Source organism: Magallana gigas, chromosome 9 (genome assembly GCF_963853765.1).
Source record: "Magallana gigas chromosome 9, xbMagGiga1.1, whole genome shotgun sequence".
In the NCBI taxonomy this organism is placed as follows: domain Eukaryota; kingdom Metazoa; phylum Mollusca; class Bivalvia; order Ostreida; family Ostreidae; genus Magallana; species Magallana gigas.
Window position 1 is genome coordinate 35,993,238 of NC_088861.1, and position 22,515 is coordinate 36,015,752.

A 22,515-nucleotide genomic window follows, 5' to 3' on the forward strand; every position below is an offset into this window, starting at 1 on the left:
TATTCACAATTGATTTTTGGTGGAACCACCAGGGGCCTGTGTGAATGAGATATTTTATGCTTTTCAAAATAATAGAATCGCCAGTATCTTATTATTGGTGGACCCACCAAGTTTATTTGAAAGTGAGATAGTCGATGAATAAAATTGGTGGAATCACCAGGGTCCTGTGTATTTGATAAATTTGATGCAGTTTTAAATAACAGAATCGCCATTATCTTATTATTGGTGGACCCACCAAGTTTTTTCGTAAGTGAAACAATCGATGAATGAAATCGGTGGAATTACCAATATTATGACTGTCATTGTGGTATATGAAGGTTTAAAGATACTGTAAAATGTGCTTTTGTGTAAAAAAGATGGTGGGTTCACCAATTTACACAGGGCGAAAAACCATCTTTAAGCAAGTCCTTAAAGGTGGCTTAAAGGTGACTTAAAGGAGCTTAAAGGCTATACAACCTTTAAGCCGCCTTTAAGTCACCTTTAAGCAAGTGCTTATAGGTCCTTAATGTCCAAACTTCTTTAAGCTACCTTTAAGCCACCTTTAAGCCACCTTTAAGCATCTTTAAGTGGCATTTACGCTCTCTTTACACTGCCTTTACACTGTCTTTAAGTGGCCTTTAAGTCAATATTGATCAAGCTGAACAATAAAAACATATATTAAATACAAAAGCTCTATTATAGAGATGGGAGGGGGTCATCCGAGTGATAATATAATTTCCAAGGAAGGGGGGGGGGGTTCCAGGCGGTTTTAATCGTCGCTCCATTAAACACAGATCGCTATCATCAGCACCGCTCCGATGGACACAGATTGCCGTTATAAAATTCTTTATAATTTTTGGGGGGTTTCAAAATTATTGTAGGGATGAGCGCAGTCTCTGTATCTTAATATGTGCATAAAACTAATTAAAGTATGTTTATTTCCTATTATTCATTAATCGGTGAAAAAAATCTCTCTCTCTCTCTCTCTCTCTCTCTCTCTCTCTCTCTCTCTCAGTTCATCTGGTTATTAAACAAAATAAAGATAATGAATTAAAAATGCATGATTTAATTTGTTAATCGGTTTAAGGTTTGTATTTGTTTTTTTCAATTTTCATTATTTCTAACTCTAGATCTGCTAGATACATGTTAAAGATGAAAAGACTCTCAACTGCCTTTGTTATATCGGGCAGGATATTACTGCTTTGTTTGTCTAGACATAGTTTTGTTCGTTTGTGTATATCTAATTAGAGTCTATTGTTTGTCCAACTTAAGAAAACCCCTGGAACTAACACAGAATATACAAGATATACACAACAGTTGTGTCGTGTGCCCAGGTGCATGTTTGTGTATATCTAATTAAAGTCTATTGTTTGTCCAACTTTAGAAAACCCCTGGAACTAACACAGAATATACAAGATATACACAACAGGTGTGTCGTGTGCCCAGGTGCACGTCAGGGTTTCTAAAGGCGTTGAATCTTAGTATGTACGAGTATACGATAAGTCTAGTGAATAAAAGTTAATTTACATTTGTAATTCATTTTCAAAGTATTATTTCCTAGCTCTGGGTTTTAAATATGTTACGTCTACAAATTAACGATACATGTATGTAAGAGTAAAATCTTGAGGCTAATTAATTAATGTACTGGTGATCATAAATAGGGGTTGATTATTTAAATATATATATAAGGGTAAATATGTCAAATATACCCGGCCTGGCACATCATACAATTGTATGTACAAGTCATTTGCAATTGCCACATGCAGTAAATACGTCACCGGTAATTGGTAATTTTGTTTGTTATAGAATTGATAGTTTAAAAATCATGTACATACAATTACATGTAAATATTTAAACATATTGGAACGGCGCCGCGATCATGAAAACCGGGAAATTGCGGGAAATTGAACAAATACCCTAATAGTATCAATGCATTTAATAAAAGAAATGATTTCATTTTCTTTCTTACATTTTTATAGCTATAAATTAGACGAATTACGTATATCTACTCGGTTTAAATTTATTAACTAAGAAAGCCTACTATAGTGAACCTAACGGTTTCCATTTAGGTATAATATATTTTTGTTCACTGAAGACCAAGTTCCGTATTTCATTCTAAATACATGCCTGCATGTAATTTATAAATTAGATATAATTGATTGCTACAAACTGAATGGTTTGTCAAAATCTTTTCAAGTAAACACATTCAATACAGTGATTCAATATCCACTGATATATAGGAGATAAAAACGCGTATTAATATGTAAGTTGCCGTGGCGCAGAGGATGTGTAGTGATGCTAGTAAACTAAGGGTCCCGGGTTCAATTCTCACCGCGGCCGTTTTTTTTTTTTTGGTGTTTTTTTTTTTCATTTTTCTTTCTAGAACAAAAACCGTTTGAATACCTTTTCTTTCATAAAGTTGATACATTTTGTTGGAAATTAAGCACAATATTGAATTAAAATTTTTTTAATGGCTTAAAGGTGGCTTAAAGGTAGCTTAAAGGTGGCTTAAAGGTGGCTTAAAGAAGTTTGGACATTAAGGGCCTATAAGTTGTCCTTAAAGGTGGCTTAAAGGTGGCTTAAAGATAGTCTTTAAGCTGCCTTTAAGCCATCGTTACGCTTTCTTTAAGCCACCTTTAAGCAATACATATAGCTTAAAGGTAGCTTAAAGGTGGCTTAAAGATCGTCTTTAAGCTACCTTTAAACACCTTTAAGCTATCTTTAAGGAGGACTTAAAGATGGTCATTCATCCTGTGTTATGTTGTGTTCAACGACCAAAATGAATAAAATTCATGTTCATTTCTGTTTTTGCGTTGTGTTCATTTTTCATTTTGCACTGAAAAAAAGAGGACACGAATAGAAAATCCTCTTTCTTAATAGAAACAGTTTTTATTAGTTGTTAACATTTTTAGTTTATTGTTACATTGTTAGTGTTGCTTTGTGTTATTTTTTTTTATTTCAGTGCAGCATGAATTGGCCAACAACAGATTCAATGAAGATAAGTTTAATCACTTTTTTTTCATTATCTTGACATATGTTACATGAATACTATTCTTACATCAATTTTTTTTTAAAAAATTAGATGAGTTTATTTTTTAGTATTTTCGAATAGTCTATCATCAATATGCATTATAAATGATATTTATCAATCATAATATGCCATATATATATATACATGTATACTGTCTTTTAACAGCTGACCACCTCCATCTAAAAGATTATGCAGTGCCCTATATTCTTATTCCTAATGATGAGCCTCCTACTCCAAGCACAAGGTCACAGAGACTGTCTCGGAGGAAGCAAGAATTTGATGAGCCAGACCTTGTAGCTATCGGTGTACAGCATGAAGTTGTCATAGAAGAGAAAGAGGAAGCACCATCACTGCCACAAGCAACCCCAGATCCAGATTCTTTCATTAAGAATCCTTTTTCAAAAAAATGCTCCATTGAAAATTTTAAGGACAACACGGATGCTATTTCATACTACACAGGTTTCAGTGATTTTGACCAGTTTATGACATTTTTTTATTGCCTTGTTCCATGTGTAGATGAGCTTGATTACATATGTTCTGTACTTGAATCGAAGTACCAGCTTTTTCTTACCTTAATGAAATTAAGACAGGCCAAAGAAGACTTTGAATTGTCTCTGTTTTTTCAAGTTTCCACGTCCACAGTTTCAAGAATTGTCATAACGTGGATAAATTGTTTGTATTTTCAACTGAAAGAACTATATTTCTGGCCCTCTGAAGATATTGTACAAGATTTTATGCCCGTTAATTTTGCTGAATTTTCCAAGTACAAGAGTAATATTGGATGCTACAGAAATCCCCATACAAAAGCCATCTGATGTAAATTCTCAGTCCATAACTTGGTCCAATTACAAACATAGAAACACCATTAAAGCAATGGTCGGTGTTACTTCTAGAGGTGCAGTCTCTTATGTTTCAGATGCGTATGGAGGATCAGCAAGTGACAGGATGATTATTGAAAGATCAGAGTTGTTAAACAAGGGTGTGTTTGAAAAAGGTGATAGCATCATGGCTGATAGAGGAATTATGGTGCACGATCTTTTTGCAAATAATGATGTTCAAGTGAACACCCCAACATTTTTGAAAGGAAAGTCTCAGCTTGATGCCCACGAAGTTGTTCATGATCGTCGTGTAGCATCCAAGCGTAGACACATTGAGAGAGTGATAGGTCTTGCCAAAAGGTACAAAATTCTTAAAGGTGAACTAAGTCATAGCAAGCTACTACTTGGATCACGCATCATATTTGTTTCTTTTGTTTTGAGTAACTTCAGAAACTGTATTGTTGACAAATTTGCATAATGGTTTTCATGGAACTTGTTAATATTTGTTTGATCTAGTTTGAAGAATTGACTATGAATTGAATTATCCTTCACATAGATATTTATTAAATGTTTAAGCTTATTTTAAGATATTAAACAATCATTGATAGGATCTGATATGTAAATACAAGTAAATCTCTCTCTCTCTCTCTCTCTCTCTCTCTCTCTCTCTCTCTCTCTCTCTCTCTCTCTCTCTCTCTCTCTCTCTCTCTTTACATTTGTGTGTGTACAAATGTTCTATTAGGAACACAAAATGTCTATTAAGACTTTCACCATGTCGAAAAATCTTGAAAACATTTCTAATACACAAAGGTTCCCTTTGCAAATACTGTAATCATACATATATTTAAGGAGCAGATATAATTTTTTAGCAATTAATGTTTTTTTAAAGTTGATCATTGAGTTTCAGCCCATATATTGAAAAATGGAAAATTACAATTGCTGACATATTGTATATAAAACAATAGGTTCAATCTCCTACACAATGGCACATGAAGTTAAACATATACAGTGTAAATGTGTTTTGTACATCTTTATTGACCATTGATTGAAATCTATCACAAAGAATGAGTTTCTGTTTCTTAATACTAAAAACCATGGTAATAGAATTGTGGGATGTAGCACATGACTAAGAGGTCCAACCTTACGCCTTTATATAGACAACTAACTGAAATATCAAAATAGCAAACAAAGCAGCACATGACAAAAATTGAAAAAACAAATCAAACAGTTCAGTACATCGCCATATGGTTACAATCTTCTAATATGAAATACATGTACATGTTTCCTGATTGCATGGTAAAAAATATGGTTAGTTTATAAAAATCAATACTTTGCGATGCAAGAGTTCCCTGAGAATTTTGCATACAACTTTGCGGCAACGAATGGTCGGTACCACTTTTTATAAAACAAATCTAGTTTAGGAACCAAACAAAACTTGCAATAGTCCTGGTCAAATTCAATCTTTTCCACAAACAAAGATTGAAATGTGTAAACTACAAAATAACAAAATTGCCTTCCAGTAATAAGTAATTGGCCTTGCATTTGATCATAATAATTTGATGATTTTTTATTTATTTACTCTAAATACCTAAAATGTTTCAGACACTTTGATTCAATATTTACATTTCGTCCCAAGTAAGGGCATTTCACTTCAACAAAATGCAAATCATCAATCAATCCATCGGGTGAAGCACCAAGAAATAGCTTAGGTCTGTAAATGAAGAAGTCACATCCATTAACTTTTTGTTTGTATTTCGATTCAAAACATTTATATAGCTTTCCGTTCATAATTTGTCCCATGTAATGTTGCTTTGGAGTTAATCTGCGTTAATGAAAATATTGTTTCACATAGTTTTTACTTGTTTCGTTTCTCCGTCATGTGGGTTATCTGTCCAAAGCTTGAAGCAGTTAATCGCCATGTCCTCTCCTCAAACCATTTCTTGTTAGCCGTCTGCCCACGTGTTGCAACTTCTATCTTCTTTATCTCCAAATCATTCACTTGCAAAATACAATTTTATACATTTTGATTTATACACAGTAAGTTTTGAGTATTTAAATGTTTCTCAAAACACAAAGTTACCAATTTGTCTCTGTTTATCATTATGTCGTATGATTAAGATTTTTAATGAACAGTTTACATGCAAATCATTCACCTGCAAAATACAATTTTATACATTTTGATTTATACATAGTAAGTTTTGAGTATTTAAATGTTTCTCAAAACACAAAGTTACCAATTTGTCGCTGTTTATCATTATGTCGTATGATTAAGATTTTTTTATGAACAGTTTACATAGTGTGAAAGATGTGAAATTTCAAATTAACTGCTTAGTACATGTACCTTAATTGCTTCATCAACCCAATACTCAGTAAAAGGTAGTGAGAGGTAATCATGATCATGAACTGCAGACTGAAAAAGAAAGATGAAATCAAGATTTTCAGCTACCATTTTTCTCCTGATACACCATTTTGAATAAGAAATACAAAATTCCTTTCTTTTTAAAATGCAATAAAACTCTGTTAAAAATAATCTTTACAAAGTGTTTTTATTTTATTCATATACCTTCAAATAAGCTCTTTTAAATAAGTAGTGATAGGGAATGTTCGCTGACGATTTTGCTGTATAGTTTACTAAGATGTTCAAGACCCTATCCTCAAAACCTTCAATAGTCTACCTCTTCTCTGGGATCATCCAATATGTTTTCTGATTTTCGTTTTCTTGAAAGATTTTCTACCTTTACAGGGTTTTTTTAAAAATTGAATTTTCATATTGAAATATCATAAAAGATAACAAGATCACAATACATTCTTCAAAGTCATACAAAATAAAGCTTATCAAATTCTTGGCACTACATATCAAAGAATATTCAACACGTAGCTTTTAAAAGTATTCTATCAACATGTAAATAGATGTAAACCTTTATGGGAAGTCTTTGGTTTATTAAACATCATCAAACTCTCAGTGCACGACTGCTCAATGCCAGTAATCTCTCCAAGCTCAATAAACTTCTCCAACATCACCATGACTGCTGCTAAATATTTACATGTTCCGTTTGGGCCCTTCCCTGCTGGACATTCACAGTGTGAGCATAAAATATCACCAGATTGCTTTTCCAATCCAAGCTTGTAGTCGTATGTCACCTGAATGATAAAGATTACATACATGGTATTTGCCCAATACATAAAATAAAAAAAACAATTTACAAAATGGACTTTCTGTTTGAAATAAAAAAAATTGATATCAAGACTTAAAATATTAGAGGCATTGATTAAATCTCTCACTGATGCTACATGTACATGTATGTATAAACAACTGACCTTATTTTTCATTGCTGCACTGACTATTCCAGGAAAGAATATCTCGTTCTTGATGAGCACTGAACATGCAAGTATTCTTTAAGAATCATACAGCAATTCGCCATTCTTTATTGCCTTTATGTTTCTTGCAGAGTCATTATCACCTACAAAAAAATGCATATTAAAATAATGAAATATGCATTGAAAACATACCGGTAAGAGAAAATAGATAAAAATAAATATGATTTGTTAAAACCTGTCAAGAGGACACAATATGTATGGACTGGATAGTATAAAATTAGCATTTTGCATATTATTGTGTATTATATATTCAAATTTATGAAACCTGCAAGGCGGTGAAGAAAGTAGGCTTCAGTTTGATCCCTTGTTATAACTGGTAAAAGTCCCTGGTGATCTGGCTTCAATTGTTGAAATCCAGTTGATGGTCAGTTTACATCCAGAGGTTCTGGTAGAAGAACAAGCGTTGGCAAGAAGTTCTTGTTTCTATCATATGACTCGAGCCTGCGTGGAAAATATTGATCGGATTAAGAACTAATAAAAACACAGATACTTGGATTAAATGACACCATTGGGAAGGAAAGAGGGAAGGAATGAAAATTTAAATGTCTGATATTCAAATTATTTATTAACTCAGAGTAATTACTTCTGAACCACAAGACATCCAAAAAAAAAAACAAATTTAAAATAATACAGTGTATATATGCCAATGTACTATGCAGTAAGTATATGGGAGTTTGTATATAGTGGGGAGGGGGGGGGGCAGGTCCGAGTGATATTTGTGTTTATCAGAGGGGTAGGTGGAGTCCGACCCCTTTTTCAGTTTTCAATAACTTTATGAAGTAAATTGAAGATTTTTTAACCTGACCCTGGTCAGATGAAAACTACGCTTTAACGTTACATTGCTTCATATAATGCAGAATTGCAGATGCCGTTATACACTATTGTATGCGCAGTTCGATTGCAGATATCATACCAGTAACTTTTTTATGGTGTTTAAGATATGGTGTTTAAGATATAAAATCTGAGACACAAACACTGTTATAGTATAATTCAATCATATATATGTAGGAAAACCAAATGATGGCTCGCTTGTAACAAGGTGTATGTCACTTGTAATTGTTATGTGCAAACAACGGACGAACATTGTGTTGTAATTTAATCAGAAATTTTTATGAATACATTATTTTTGTGTGGAAATATTAATCTCAAGAGTGTACCTTTCAATCAGGTCAGTCTTTCTCCCGTGCGTAGATGCATCTCTTTGTATCAATTCCTTTTTCAACTGAGGAACCGTCCAAGTGATGAAGCGCGACGCCATCGTGTTGATTGGATTCAAACGCACAGCTAACCGCCGAAAGAAATCAAGCGTCTCGCAGTGAATGTTTACCATTAAATTGACACAGCATTACATTTGGTTGACTGTGTATATTTTGGAAACTACCGTTTTATATTTTACACTTGCAAATGTTTCCTTATATAACACTGTTTGCGCATCCGCTGTTATTCCTGCATAACAACAACAAGCCTCTATCAAAATCGCAAACGCAATAATACAGACCTTAGGCTAATTTCCCCACGGTCAAATTTAACTCCTTCTGGTTTTCTGGTAGGTTTATTCCGTAAAAGAAATTAGAAAAGCTTGTCTCTTTATTGTGCATGTACGAAAAAAATCATAATGCTCTTGAATCTTAATCTGCAATAGAATTTCCCATGAAAATGTCTAACTAAAGTAGACTCTAACTTGGCTTTCAATCGCTCTGTTTTCAAATTCCCAACCGCTCTTTGACTTTAACGGAAGAAGTACTATTCCACCAAGCTTCAATCTTTATTTTTCACCTCTTTCAATTGGGTTGTCAGTATTGATTTAATAAAAAAGAAAAACTGAAAACTGCCCATGGTCACAAATATCAAGATGTTCACTATGTTTAATTTACGTGTTGTTCGTGAATACTAATATGGGTGCGTAGAGTTTCTCCTATATATATATGAATTATCTGTATCCGCTACACGAAATGTTGTATATAGCAATTAAGAGGCACATAACATGTTCTCAAAAATGATAAAGTCCTTGTTTCCGAACTTAAACGAATTCCCAACGTTAATGTGCTTGGCAAGTTCAAGAACGTGGATCGTTACATATGTTGATTGAATAAATTTAAAGTTGTTGAAAAGAGGACTTGGAAAGTTTCTTGGGCTTGTCTTTTACTGTTACTGAAGTTGTATTTTTTCAGATATTCGGACATTTTTCAGTTCAGTTGACGTAGGTCAGACAGTAGATTTTTATTATTTGGATAATGCGTGGTTACGAGTCATACTATTGCTCTTTTGATACAATCATCTATGATTCCTAGTGGATAACATTGTTATAAATAGCATCGGTTTTAATGCATGTAAACCTTTATTTCTTATGTCGTTGTCACTAACTATATGGAGGGTAATCGTGTTCAAAAATCCAGACATGTAAACTTGTAAATCCGAATATGTAATCGTGTTGGTGTGTAAGTCTGAGTATGAATATGTGTTATTCTGATCGTGTAACCTATAAAACTCGGGCATAAACACGTGTAAGATTTGACTCAGTTCCTACGCATGATGCACAATTCGCAGCTTTATTGCTTTCATCAGTTAATTAAACCTTCAACTTTGCACACTTTCAATCCGTAGTTTCTGCATTTGTATCTTCAGGCTCGGCAATAGCATATCTGACATAATACAAATTGACAGATGTAAAGTCTACAAGTTTGTCGAATTTTGACATGACCTTATATGGCAACTGCTTTGCTGCGGGGAAACGGCATGCCGTAATCGCTGGAATGGATAAATCATAAACATAATATTCAGCTTAACTGTTGCAATAAGCTTTTAATGAAGGACACATCCATTTTCTATCAAAAATACCGGTATTATTTTTAGCATTTTTTTTAGGTATGATTGAAACTGGACCAAACAGGAAGAGGGTCATGCACATAAAAATCGTCGCCGATGTGACGAATGCGCTAATTTCTGTAATATAGTTCTCATGGTATTGTATGATGAGGGTTAAATAAAAATGCATAATATCTTATTTCTATAAAATAATTTGACATGTAATTTAAACTGGAATATAAGTAAATGCGTACTCTTTTCTAGAAATGAGACGGATCAAGAAATTTCTTAAGGGGGTAAATATATTTTGAGCGGCATGAGATTCGGAGACCGCCATGAGGTCCCATGTTGTAACTCCATTGCTTCTGAATTATAACAATTTTTAGAGAGAATTTTTAACCGGGTTTTTCGATTAATGAAAAAGTGAAAAAAGGCGGGCGGGTGAGTGGCTGCCAAAAAGGTACCCTTATTCTACCGATAACTCCTCGTACAGTTTTTGAGATAGGAAATTGTTCTTTTGCATAACACTTATACATAAATCAGAGGTATGCAAATTGCTAGGATTTTGATTTCAATAATTTGTCAAAAAATATCAGCTGTTGAACTTTTTTTTTTTGGCAAATACATTGCATATTGCATATGCAATTCAGGTTTGACATACTGATTATATTATGGATACTGTTCACACAAAAGAAAACCCGGTTTGCTGTTACATTGACAGCTTTTCTCTTGCTATTTTTCTGAATTAGTTAGAATAAACGACCTGCAAAGATTTGGTAATTTTTTGCGGAAAAATGTATGTAACTATACGAGGGTTGTTCGGAAATTATTGAGACATTTCCTCTTATTCTTTTAGTAAAAAAGATAAACCATTGAAATTTCACCAAAACGTAAATCAGGATCGAGACTATCAATGTGAAAAGTTTCTTGTTCATGGTATGAATAGATCATTCCTGGTAAGCTGACCAACCTACCTTCGTCCAATGACCCGGCGCAACCGCAAACTTTTCGCAACGTCATTTTAACGCTTCTTATTGCTCCTGTGTTTTAAACACCTTACAAACGAACGGAAATAAGAATTATTCTTTATTTATCATCTTTTGTTTTCATTTCAAGATGTCATCATTTACATTTTCTGTCATTCTTGTTATTTTCAGGGGGAAAATCGAGTTATTTTTTCCGAAAGTCTATTTACTGCGAATGTCTCCTGCAGTTATTTTTTTATATATTTTAGAACTGTTGATAACAGTTAGTGTGTCAAAAGTACTTGATAATCAATCCCTTTGGACTAATTGTAGTTAAACAATCAGTGAAAAAAATATGATGAACTGAAGCTCTATACCTTGTCTTGTCATCGTATAGTTTTTTTTAAACAATTGCTTGGCCTTAAAAGGTCTTCTTCCGAGATTTCCACCAGTTTGACGGTTTTAAAAGCGCCGCCTTGACGTCAAAATTCAATCTAAAGTCGTTGTAAGATTTCTATTGTTTGGTAAATATATGTGTACCATATCCGTATTTCAACTCAAACATCAGTGAAACTTAATCAAAAGTTATTCGCAAAGAATATCAAAATGAACATATTTAATTTGATTTCTTTTATTATTAACTGTGATTCTACGGACACTTATAAAGTAGATGTTTAAGTTATTAAATCTCCGAGTTCCTGGCTGCGCCGGGTACCCCGACCACCGACTTGTTTATCTATCGTCGTAAACAAAATATTAGATATTCTTTTAATATCACTTTGTTTTATTTTTTGTTGGCGTAACTTCAGTGTCTATGCCAATTTATACCAAAATTCGTCAATTAGGAAAGAAAATATTCGAGTTGTCTCAATAATTTCCGAACAACCCTCGTACACGTATTTATACTTTTTTGGAAAAATTTCCAAGATTTCTCAGTCGAAACACCCCTGTTACATGTAGCTTATCAGGTTTAAATACAATGCTAAAACATCTGATGTCTACGGAGATTTTGTATTGCAGCAAGCCCGGGTGATAACGTTGAAAAATTGTGCGATGTATTCCGAGAGTATTCCGAATGGAGAGAAGATGTAAACATTCCCTATTATAAATCTCCGTAAGGAATCTGTTTTTATTCCTGTGAATTTTTCCGAGTGAAAGATGTGTCAATGAAATTACCTTGGAAATTATCCCATTCCTCTATTTCAATTGCACTTCTTTCACAGGTATATGTATTTTAATTAAAAAATCGTCCAAATGTGCTGCATAAATATCTTGGGACAAACTATAGTTGCTTATGGCAAACAGTACATGTTCACAAGTGGCTGTAAAGCTGTATTATAATAGCTATCCGGGATTTTTTTATCAACCAATTTCACAAAGTGAGTCTGTATTGAACCGACATTCAGGACGCCATGCTCATATTCCGTAATAATTGCTTGAAATTTTAAACAAGTGAAAAGCTGTCAATGTGACAGCAAACCGGGTTTTCTTTTATGTGAACTGTATCCATAATCCATGTCAACCCGTATCCAGTGAAATGGATAAGGTGAAAGGGTACCCTATATGCAATATTTTGCCAAATAATTACTAAGTTCAAAAGCTGGTATTTTTTTCATTAATAATCAGAAATCGAAATCCTAGTAATATGCATACCTCTGATATATGTACAATTGATCTGCAAAAGAACAATTTCCTATTTTGAAAACTGTAGGAGGAGTTATCCGTACAATGAGGGTACACTTTTTGCAGCCGCCCGCCCGCCATTTTCACCATTTTAATAACCGGATGTTTCCGGTGGAAAACCCGGTTAAAAATGCCAATTTTCACCTGCTTGAGAGGCTTTTTCCCCTACATATTGCTGACAATGCAAAATAAAACATTTTTAAAAATAATTTATAACATTTTAATTCCACGACAGTTTTTATTGTGATCGGCTTCGGCCGATCACTATTGTGTCCATATGGGGCATCTGGCAAATGCTTCCACGTGCGCGCACATTCCGCTTGCATAAGTAGTTCTTATGAAAACTTGAAGTTTGGTTTAGTATTTATATAACATTCTACTCAGTTTTATTTCAATTCATTTACCTTAAGAGATGCAAACATACATAAAAATACAGTTCGACCTGTTAATTCAAGAATGCACATTTTGTCTCACGCGTAAGAATTTCTATCGAAAGATTCATTCAGTAATGCAGTTGACCTCGATGAACTGACCTCAATCATAAGAAGATGCTCCATGAACTGATCATGACCTCGATCTATTGATGTTGCATAATAGTAGCTAGGAAGACGGCTTGATTTATAAACAAGGTTACGTTATAATGAGACCTCAATAGCAAGTTATGATGGCATTCAATGTTTTTCAGTCACATTTAATTATTTTAATACAACTCTTTCTTTGTATACGTGTTAATGCTCTTTGAAGAGCCATACTCAGTATTTTTAAGAAGAAAAAGATACATTAACATTTAATTAATTAATTACGTTAAAGATATAAAACTAGACAAGAAGTTTACGAACGGCTTTCCCCTAAATTTATTTCAAAATTAAATTTGTTGACGGTTTATAATGATAAATTATATGTTGTACAGATTCAAAATATTCTATATTTTGTAAAAATACAGTACTTTCTCTAATTATTTTACATCAAACGGATAATGTTGATTGCTTCTAGCTATTAATATATTATTATTGCCGATCATTCCTTTAAAAGGAATACTTGTTTATTTATTTTTAAAGGGCTCTTCTTATGTCTCATATTAATCAAAATCTCAAAACCAATATATGTCTTTATATTCTTTGTTTTTCTTATCGATAACTTTCCGAAAAAAAGTACTTTCTAAGAAAAGTTGTTATCCAGAGATATTATGATTATAGACCATCCTTATATTTTTTTTTATATTTATTCCGTCCCTATTCCGGCGATTACGGCATGCCTTTACCTGCAGCTACCCTTTTTCCATCGGTGACGTCACTGTTTCCATATATGGTAATGTCAAAATTCGACAAACTTGTAGACTTTACATTTGTTGATTTGCAACATGTCAGCCATGATATTTCAGAAAACGCAAATACAAATGCAGAGACTACAGATAGAAAGTTTGTATTATGGTGACAAGTTACATGTACAAAACAAACAGCATTTTACAGCTGCAATTAGCATCTGCAGGAAAAATTAGATTGAAGGCCTGCGGGGTCAACTCTAAGGTGTTCATCCCTGAGTTGTATAGGTTACACGATCAGAATTACACATATTCATACTCAGACTCACACAACAACACGATTACATATTCGGATTTACAAGTTTACATGTCTGGATTTTTGAACACGATTACCCTCCATATAACTGCGGTATACACACGACTTGCTAAGTTGTATGGAATCGTGCATTTAGTATGGCTCGGATGAAGGTATTGACGGGTATCTGCTAGTTTGTAATACATGTAGGTTGTTATATTTCGAGCTAAGGGCATACACAAATGAATACAGAGTGAACTTTTATCTAACGTAACGTTAATGTATGGATCCAAGAAATTCACAATACAGTAAAACACGCTTATAACGAAGTCCCAGGGACGGCCAATTTAACTTCGTTATAAGCGTAATTCGTTATATCCGTCAAGTTTACAACATGAAATAGAGACTTGGGGAATAAAATTCACTTCGCTGTAAGCGTCAATTCATTATAAGCGTGTTCGCTATAACCGTGTTTTACTGTATTGTAAAACACCTCTAAATTAGCGTCGATCTCGGCAAAAATGATAAAACAGTCGTCAAGATAATATGCAGCTCTTCCTCTGAAATACACAATAACAAACTTTCGCGGAGAAACTGAAAAGCAAGTAAAAATCGAGTCAACGTTGCTGTAGAGAGTGTCAAAGGAAAAATAAAACCAATGCGTATGGTTTTCATTGTAAAAAGGTTTTTTCAAACCATGACATATTTTTTTTTAATTTGAGATCTAATTGAGAAAGAACTTTCACTGTACTGTTTTTCTAAAATGCTGTTTTTAACCCTCTAAAACTTCTGTTGTGTATATCATGTGTCAACTCTTTATTTGCCCATGATCAGAAAAACAGTGGAACTAACACAGAATATATAACATATACACATGCTAGTTTGTTGCATGTAATGAACAATTTTAACTGAAAACGTCCGATGTGTGTATTAATATATAGAAATGTTTCGTTTTACTGTAGAAAAATTATTTTTAAAAAAACAACGAAGATTATAAAAAACAACACAACAGGTTTTTACATGTAGTAAGTAAAACAGGTACCCGAGACAATGTTTAAACTATTTCATAATTTTGAAATAAGATGTAATTCATTTCGTTTATCTGCATTTAGTTACATGTAATTAATATACGATCGCTCATGATTTGCGATGGTATATGATTTTTATCCAACGAGTTGTGTGTTTTCTATCCCCGAGCCTTAAAAAGGGGATAGAAAAACACACAATGAGTTGTATAAAAATGTTATACCATCGCAAATCATGAGAGATTCTTTGATCACATGTTTCACCACGTCTTTTGTTAAACCTTAATCTTTTTTTTTTAAATTATAGTTGTGAGCCGCACAACATATTTACTGCAAGACGTCAACAAGTTCCTAAAAGATTAAACAAACAAACGTTAACATTTCATTTACGAACATATTTTATTTTCATTTCATGAAGAAATAAATTACACGGCATTCAATGCTTCACGTGTACAACTCTACACTTTTCAACCAATTTTGTTTGTGCTTTTCATTCTACGCCAATCAAACGCCTAAACATAGATATTTTTTAACTATAACGTCACATGGTGTAAAAATACACAATGTAATATCAAAATGTTATCCAATGAGTAATATCCACCGTATATATATGGAGGGTAATCGTGTTCAAAATTCCAGACATGTAAACTTGTAAATCCGAATCTACAATCTTGTTGGTGTGTGGGCCTAAGATTAAAAGTGTATAATTCTGATCGTGTAACCTATAAAACTCAGGCATAAACAGATGTAAGATTTGACTTTGTTCCTTCGTAAGATGCACATTTGCCAGCTTTATTAATTTAACTTTCAATTTAGCCCACTTTTAATCCGTAGTTTCTGCATTTAAATCTTCAACCTCGACAAAAGCACAACTGACATGATACAAATTTACATATGTAAAGTCTACAAGTTTGTCGAATTTTGACAAGACCTTGTATGGCATTTGCCTTGCTGCGGGGTAGAGGCATGCCGTAATCACCGGAATGGACGGAAAAAAAACATGATATTCAGCTAAACTGTTGGAATAAGATATTAATGAACTACACTTTTTCTATTGAAAATACCGGCATTATTTTTTGAAAAAAAAATGAGGTATAATTGAAACTGGAAAATCCGTTTCCGATGTGACGAATGCGCTAATTTCTGTAAAATAATTGTCATTGTATTGTACAATATGGGTTAAAAAGAAATTCCTATCACTTATTTCTCTAAAATAATTTGACACTTAATGTAAACTTGAATATTATATTTTTGCTGTTTTTGAGGTCAATAATTCACCGAGCCGGAGGAAAGGTGAATATTGTACTTCTCGGGTAGCTGAATCATCATATTGATCGACGAAAAAACAGCAATCATTATTTGTTTGTATGATTCATCGACCAATTGATATAGATATAGATTAATTGAGTGTTATCAAGCAAAGTTTTAGTTTGAAGCTATAGCCGAACAAATTGAGAAACGCGATGTTTATTGGACTATCTTTTTTTAGTCCAATGTAGAGAAAATCAAATGTTATATTGGCCTCACAGGTTACATGCAAGTGAATTAACGTTTTGTTTTTGGTTTTATCTATCAAAAAAGATAAAAAGAAATCAGAAAAATGTCCAGGGCATTTAAATAGAAAGTAACAATAAGAAACCCCACAAAGAAAATGAAATTACATTTTTATATTGATTTAAATTGAAATCTACAAACAGTAATTTATTTACTAGTATGTAAACACTGACTGCCACATCTCCGTACAAACATCTGGAATGCGATTGTCTCATATTTCACAAATTAATTAATCTATTCATTTTTTGCACAAATCATATATAGTTATCTGAATATTTATAGAAATGTACTAAATCCTTGTCCTTTCATGACAGTACAAAATTTTACTTCACATCCAGGCATTGTTTCTTTGTAACTTTTATCAACTCTGTACATAATTACTGGCCTAGTTTCAACAATGACCCGGTCACCAGCAGCAATGTGGCTTATCTACGCCAGAGAAGAGATGCATGCTGGGGGAAAATGGATTACCTCCATAAACCTTTCACTGAGAGTGTTAAATTGATAAAATCTCTTGATAGAAATAAACAAAAAGGTTACAGACCTCATTTTTAAGTTTCAAAGGCCTTTTAAAATTTATGAAGCAACAATTAATTTGTTCATGTTCACTTCCTTTAAAATACAACAAAAGTAAGCATGCTATATATGGTTGTTTAGATAATTTATTGTAGAAAATAATGGTACTAAACACTTTTGCATTGCATTTCGAATGAAAACGCAAACGACTGCAACACACGGGAGGGGGTAGTTTACCTCATTCGGAGTTAGATACCTTGTTAGCTCACCTGAGCTGAAAGCTCAAGTGAGCTATTCTGATAACATTTTGTCCGTCGTCCGTCTGTCCGTCTGTCTGTCTGTCCGTCTGTAAACTTTTTACATTTTGAACTTCTTCTCTAAAACCGCTTATCCAATTTCAACCAAATTTGGCACAAAGCATCCTTATGGGAGGGCAAATATAAATTGCAGAAATAAAAGTCCGATCTGTGTTCAAAGCGGAGAAAACCTTGAAACTGTAGAAAAAGGGGGGTGCATTTTTAAAAATCTTCTTCTCAAGAACTACTGAGTCCAATTCAACGTAGTTAAGCATGAATTATCCTTATGGGAATTAAGTGATAATTCTGTTTCAAATCTGAGTTATTACGAAAATAATAATAAAGGAAAGGCGTGTTTCAATCAGTTTAATAGCTTCGGGTTCGGCATCCGGTAAAATGGGTAGGCAAGACTTTTCCTGGGCAAAACAAAAGATTGGCAGTTATTAATCTGCCAATCTTATTAAAATTTCAGGATATTTGATGGACCAGTATATTTGTATTCGCTGTAAATATTGCTGCAAAATAATGCGTATATGGAATTGACGATTGCCGATCTGCCCCGGCTTTTATTTTTCCACGGCCCGAGTTAGCATACCCATTTTACCAAGACTCGTATTCAATACTTCTAAAACGAGGTTCTTTGTTTAAAGCAGCCATGACATTATACGAAAAAGGGTCGATCTGACTATGATGAATTTGCTTGTTGTGCAAGAGTTCGCGTATGAAGGGAAAGTTTTGAAACATGCAAAATATATTGGTGCCGATTTTGTGAAGTAAATTGAGGGTAAATATTTCAATGCGTTGACAGTTTTCACACATGACGTTGGTGTTAGCTTGTTCTGATTTTCGTTTCGTTTTCATTATTTATGCTTTGTAACCTGGGAACTATCGTCTGTATTTCGTGATTTTTACGTATCAAATCAAACAGAGACCTCGGTAAATCAAACAGTTAACTGTTTACCTGCGCAAATGAAGCAAAATCTGATGTATCAAAAAAGTACTGAAATACAATTCATTCTATAGGTAATTCGGCATTATCCTTTGCGTAATGGTAGATTAATGCAATAGGTTTTGTTAAGATGCTAGGCATTTTTTCGAGTGTACTCAGTTTAAATAGAGTTTGATACCGCTGACGGAAATATGTAGGTATATACATGTATATATATATGATTTATTTCGAAAAAATAAATTGTGTTCTTTATTTGTTATAGTGTATGTTTCTTGTGTTTAAGTGTTTACAATTTCTATTTACTAACCATATTTGAGTGTTAAGCTTCGAATTATAAGTAAGATACAGAGATTTGCTCACAATTCTATGTTTATACATGTACACAGATCTTAAAAACTAAAGATTAAAAAAGTAGAAACAATTGTCAATATTTTTAAAGAAAATTTTCAAAGTCTGTTCTTCCAGAAACCAACTTTAACAACTTATTGTATTGTAAACTTAACCTTTTTTCGTCATTATTACTCTTTCTGTACATGTGATCCTTGACTGTGTCTGTGTACATTTGTATAAAGTGATTTTGAACCTCAAATACCAGTGAACTGGTCTTGAGTGAATAAAGAATAGTTAATCTTAGGCCATTCGGCATTTTAAATGCTGAATAGGAAATACCAAGTTAAAAATTTTAAGCTGAATGTAATAAACTCATGTGAACAAAATATGACTCAAACCTAGGCGAACTGTGAGCTCTGTATCTTGCTTTTAATTCTACGATTGACGCTGAAATTTCGGTTGAACATTAGAAATTCTATATGAATTAGAGTATGTTAAATACCTGTACAAACAAAATAAAAGAATGATATTCTGTATATACCTACTCTCTGGGGCCCCCTCTTTATACACTAAATAATATTTTGATAGTTTTAGACACGAGTAAATAAAAACGACATCTTTAAAACATTTTCCATAGTTCTGACACATTTCTGTTGCGGGGATTATTAATTAAGTAATTATTGCTATTCCTAAGAAAATATCACAGCGGAAAAATATCATGGTTTGTACGCGAGGTAAATAACAGTCAATTAATTTATAATGGAGAAGACAAATTAAATTTTTGAATGTTTTTAATTTGAGGAGTTGAGCACATTAAGGTACAATTTTCTTTTTCACATCTATACATGTAGGATTTTTTTAAATAAAAAACAATTACTATTATATCTTTTTTGAAAATACAATAACTAATAAGTAGTGGATGAAAAAAATGTACCTATATGCTCTCATATATTTTGATCGCTTTACAAAGTGTGGGGGGGGGGGGGGGGGGGGGTAGAACGAAAATATAGGGAATTGGAAGTTAACAACTTAACAGTGTACCCCTACCAAATGTTTAGTTTTATATCTTACGTGGGATTTTCTTATTCTGGTAAAAAATAGTATTTCATGAAGGTACAATGTCAAAGATTACGTGTATGCAAAAATAAGTGTAAAATTCGAATACTTTACAATATTTCTTTTTTGTTATTCTACCGAGGGACCATATGGCACATTATCTTTTGAACGCCCATTGTTGCTCAGGTGAGCGATGTGGCCCCATGGGCCTTTTGTGTTATTATTATACTATGGGGTAAATTTTTTCCTCAGAAACAAGTGCCTGTGGTAAATTCGCTAAAATGTGTTTGTTAGACTAGGATTATATAGCATCAATAGGTTGATTTCTAGAGTTTCTTTATAATGTACTAGACTTTGACCCGTGCGTGCACGGGTTGACATTGCATATCGGACATTTACGAAATAGGTACATCGTCACACCGTATTATTGACATTTACATAACAAAGCTCAAAGCCTACAATGATGCTATTAGTTTCACTACAATTTCCTTAGTTTGAATAATCTATCTGTGTCTCGGGAAAGGCTCTCACCACAATTAGAATGCCACCCTTATACCCGTAATGTATCAGAAAATTGCAGAATCGCTCCGGAACGATTTTGGAGAAAATTAATGAAATTGCCTTGAAAATCACAGTCAAATTCATCACAACAAACCATTTTGAGACTGCAAATACCTTTCAACTAAAAATTGTATTCCATAGAATGGAAGAATTCAACACCTTTTCACCAACGTGCACGTAATTTCTTTCTAAAACTGTGTCCGTAGGACATTATTCATTTGTACGATAAAACATATTCTATTTTTACTCTCCTAACAAATATAATGTAACTTTTTTGCATGTAATCAAATATTTTTTTATCATCACGAAGACAAAATTAATACATAGTATAAATGTATATTTGTTATTTTATACTTTCTCTCATAACAAATCATTAATATTTATGAACAGAATATAACGCAAAAGTCCAATGAAAATTTACCGGTATTTGTTTTATCATTTCTGAGTTTATTCTTGCAGATGTGATATTATTCAAACATAAACTAAAGATCCCGTTAGCGTGAATGTATTGCGTAAGTGCAAGATTGTAAAATCAAAAAAAACCCAGGTGATTTCCGGGATTTTTTGAGGAATTTTCGTTGATTATTAATTAGTGGAGCTTAACTGAGAAAAAATAAAAACAAATTGGTAATCTCCAAGTACCGATAATTTTTAAATATATATTAAACAAAAGATTTTTCCGATTTCTCTGTATTAGAGACCGAAAATTCGAGTCTATTATTTTGATATAGTAGTATAGATTGTTTGTATATTGGTATCTCTATCTTAAAAAATTACAAAGTGAAATGACATTTTGAGAATTTTTCTTTTTTTGAATTGGCACAGTTAAACCAATTTATTTTCAAAAAATTATACCGGTAGCTAAAAAACATATCTCGTCTGTATCACATCCCAGAAAACAAAGCTGAATCTTACAGACGAAATAACAACCCACTTCTAGATTGCAAATGTGCCAATTTAAGTCCATAAAAAGATATTTTTGTGGCAAGTGCAATATAAGAAAAACAAAATATTCTAAGCAAATACTACCTAAGTTATTGACTTCTTAATCATTTAACAAGATTATTAATTTCTATTACATGTAATCTATTTATTCTTCATATACAGGCTTAAACACATGCAACCCTGTCATGTAGCATCAGGAGGGGAGCAGGGGGGGGGGGGGGGCTGAACTCCCTACCTTTATTTACAGAAAACATTTTTGTTTAACTATCACTGAAAACAACTTAAAACTACATATATATCACAATACGAATTAAGGTATCCGATCCCTAAAAACCCAAGTTCAATGAATCAGGATGCATTTCAGATATGTATAGGATAAATACTCAGTATACTTGGACATACTTTTTATGTTTTAGTATCAGTACGTAAGGGTGGAATGTTTCATTATAATTGACTTCTTCCTGTAATCGAAGAGTTGCCCCCCTTTGTTTTTAATCTATAGAATTCTATTCTAATAAAATCTAAAATTTGTTTTAAATAGTTTCCCCATTCCTAATGATTAATTGCATTTTTCCACTGGAGCATTGTTTGAGAACCTTAGTATTGATTTTTTTTATTTTAAAATTATGCTTGTCCCCATAGACTTTAATGCAATCTTTAATCATTAATTACTGCTTAGTTAATGATATTTTTGAAAAATTCTCTCGTGTAATTTTTTTCTTCTAAAATGCTTTGAATTAACATAAGAGTATTTAATACCTGATTGATATTCAAGTTTAGAAAAATTAGGTCCTAATATGGTTCGGATACCTCAACATGAATTGACACCTCCTGTCCACTGAACATGTAAGAAATTGAAGTTATAGTATGTTAATGATATCACAAAGATGAAATATTCTCCCCCCTTCCCGCGTTTTTTTTTTTTTTTTTTGTCTAATTATTTTATTTTTTTTGGACGAGTCTGTTCCCACCCCCCCCCCCCCCCCGTACACACACACGCTTTCAATAATGATGCTAGGTGCCTGCACTCTAGTTTCTATTAAATAAGTTAAACAGTTAAGGTAAACA

The 22,515-nt window shown here is 32.9% G+C and overlaps 2 pseudogenes; both read right to left on the minus strand.

The window, feature by feature from the left end:
* Nucleotides 1-4,369: 4,369 nt before the first annotated feature.
* On the minus strand, nt 4,370-6,277 carry LOC136271897 (uncharacterized; annotated as a pseudogene).
* Nucleotides 6,278-6,379: 102 nt separating this feature from the next.
* LOC117681411 (uncharacterized) lies at nt 6,380-8,465 on the minus strand (annotated as a pseudogene).
* Nucleotides 8,466-22,515: the final 14,050 nt, after the last annotated feature.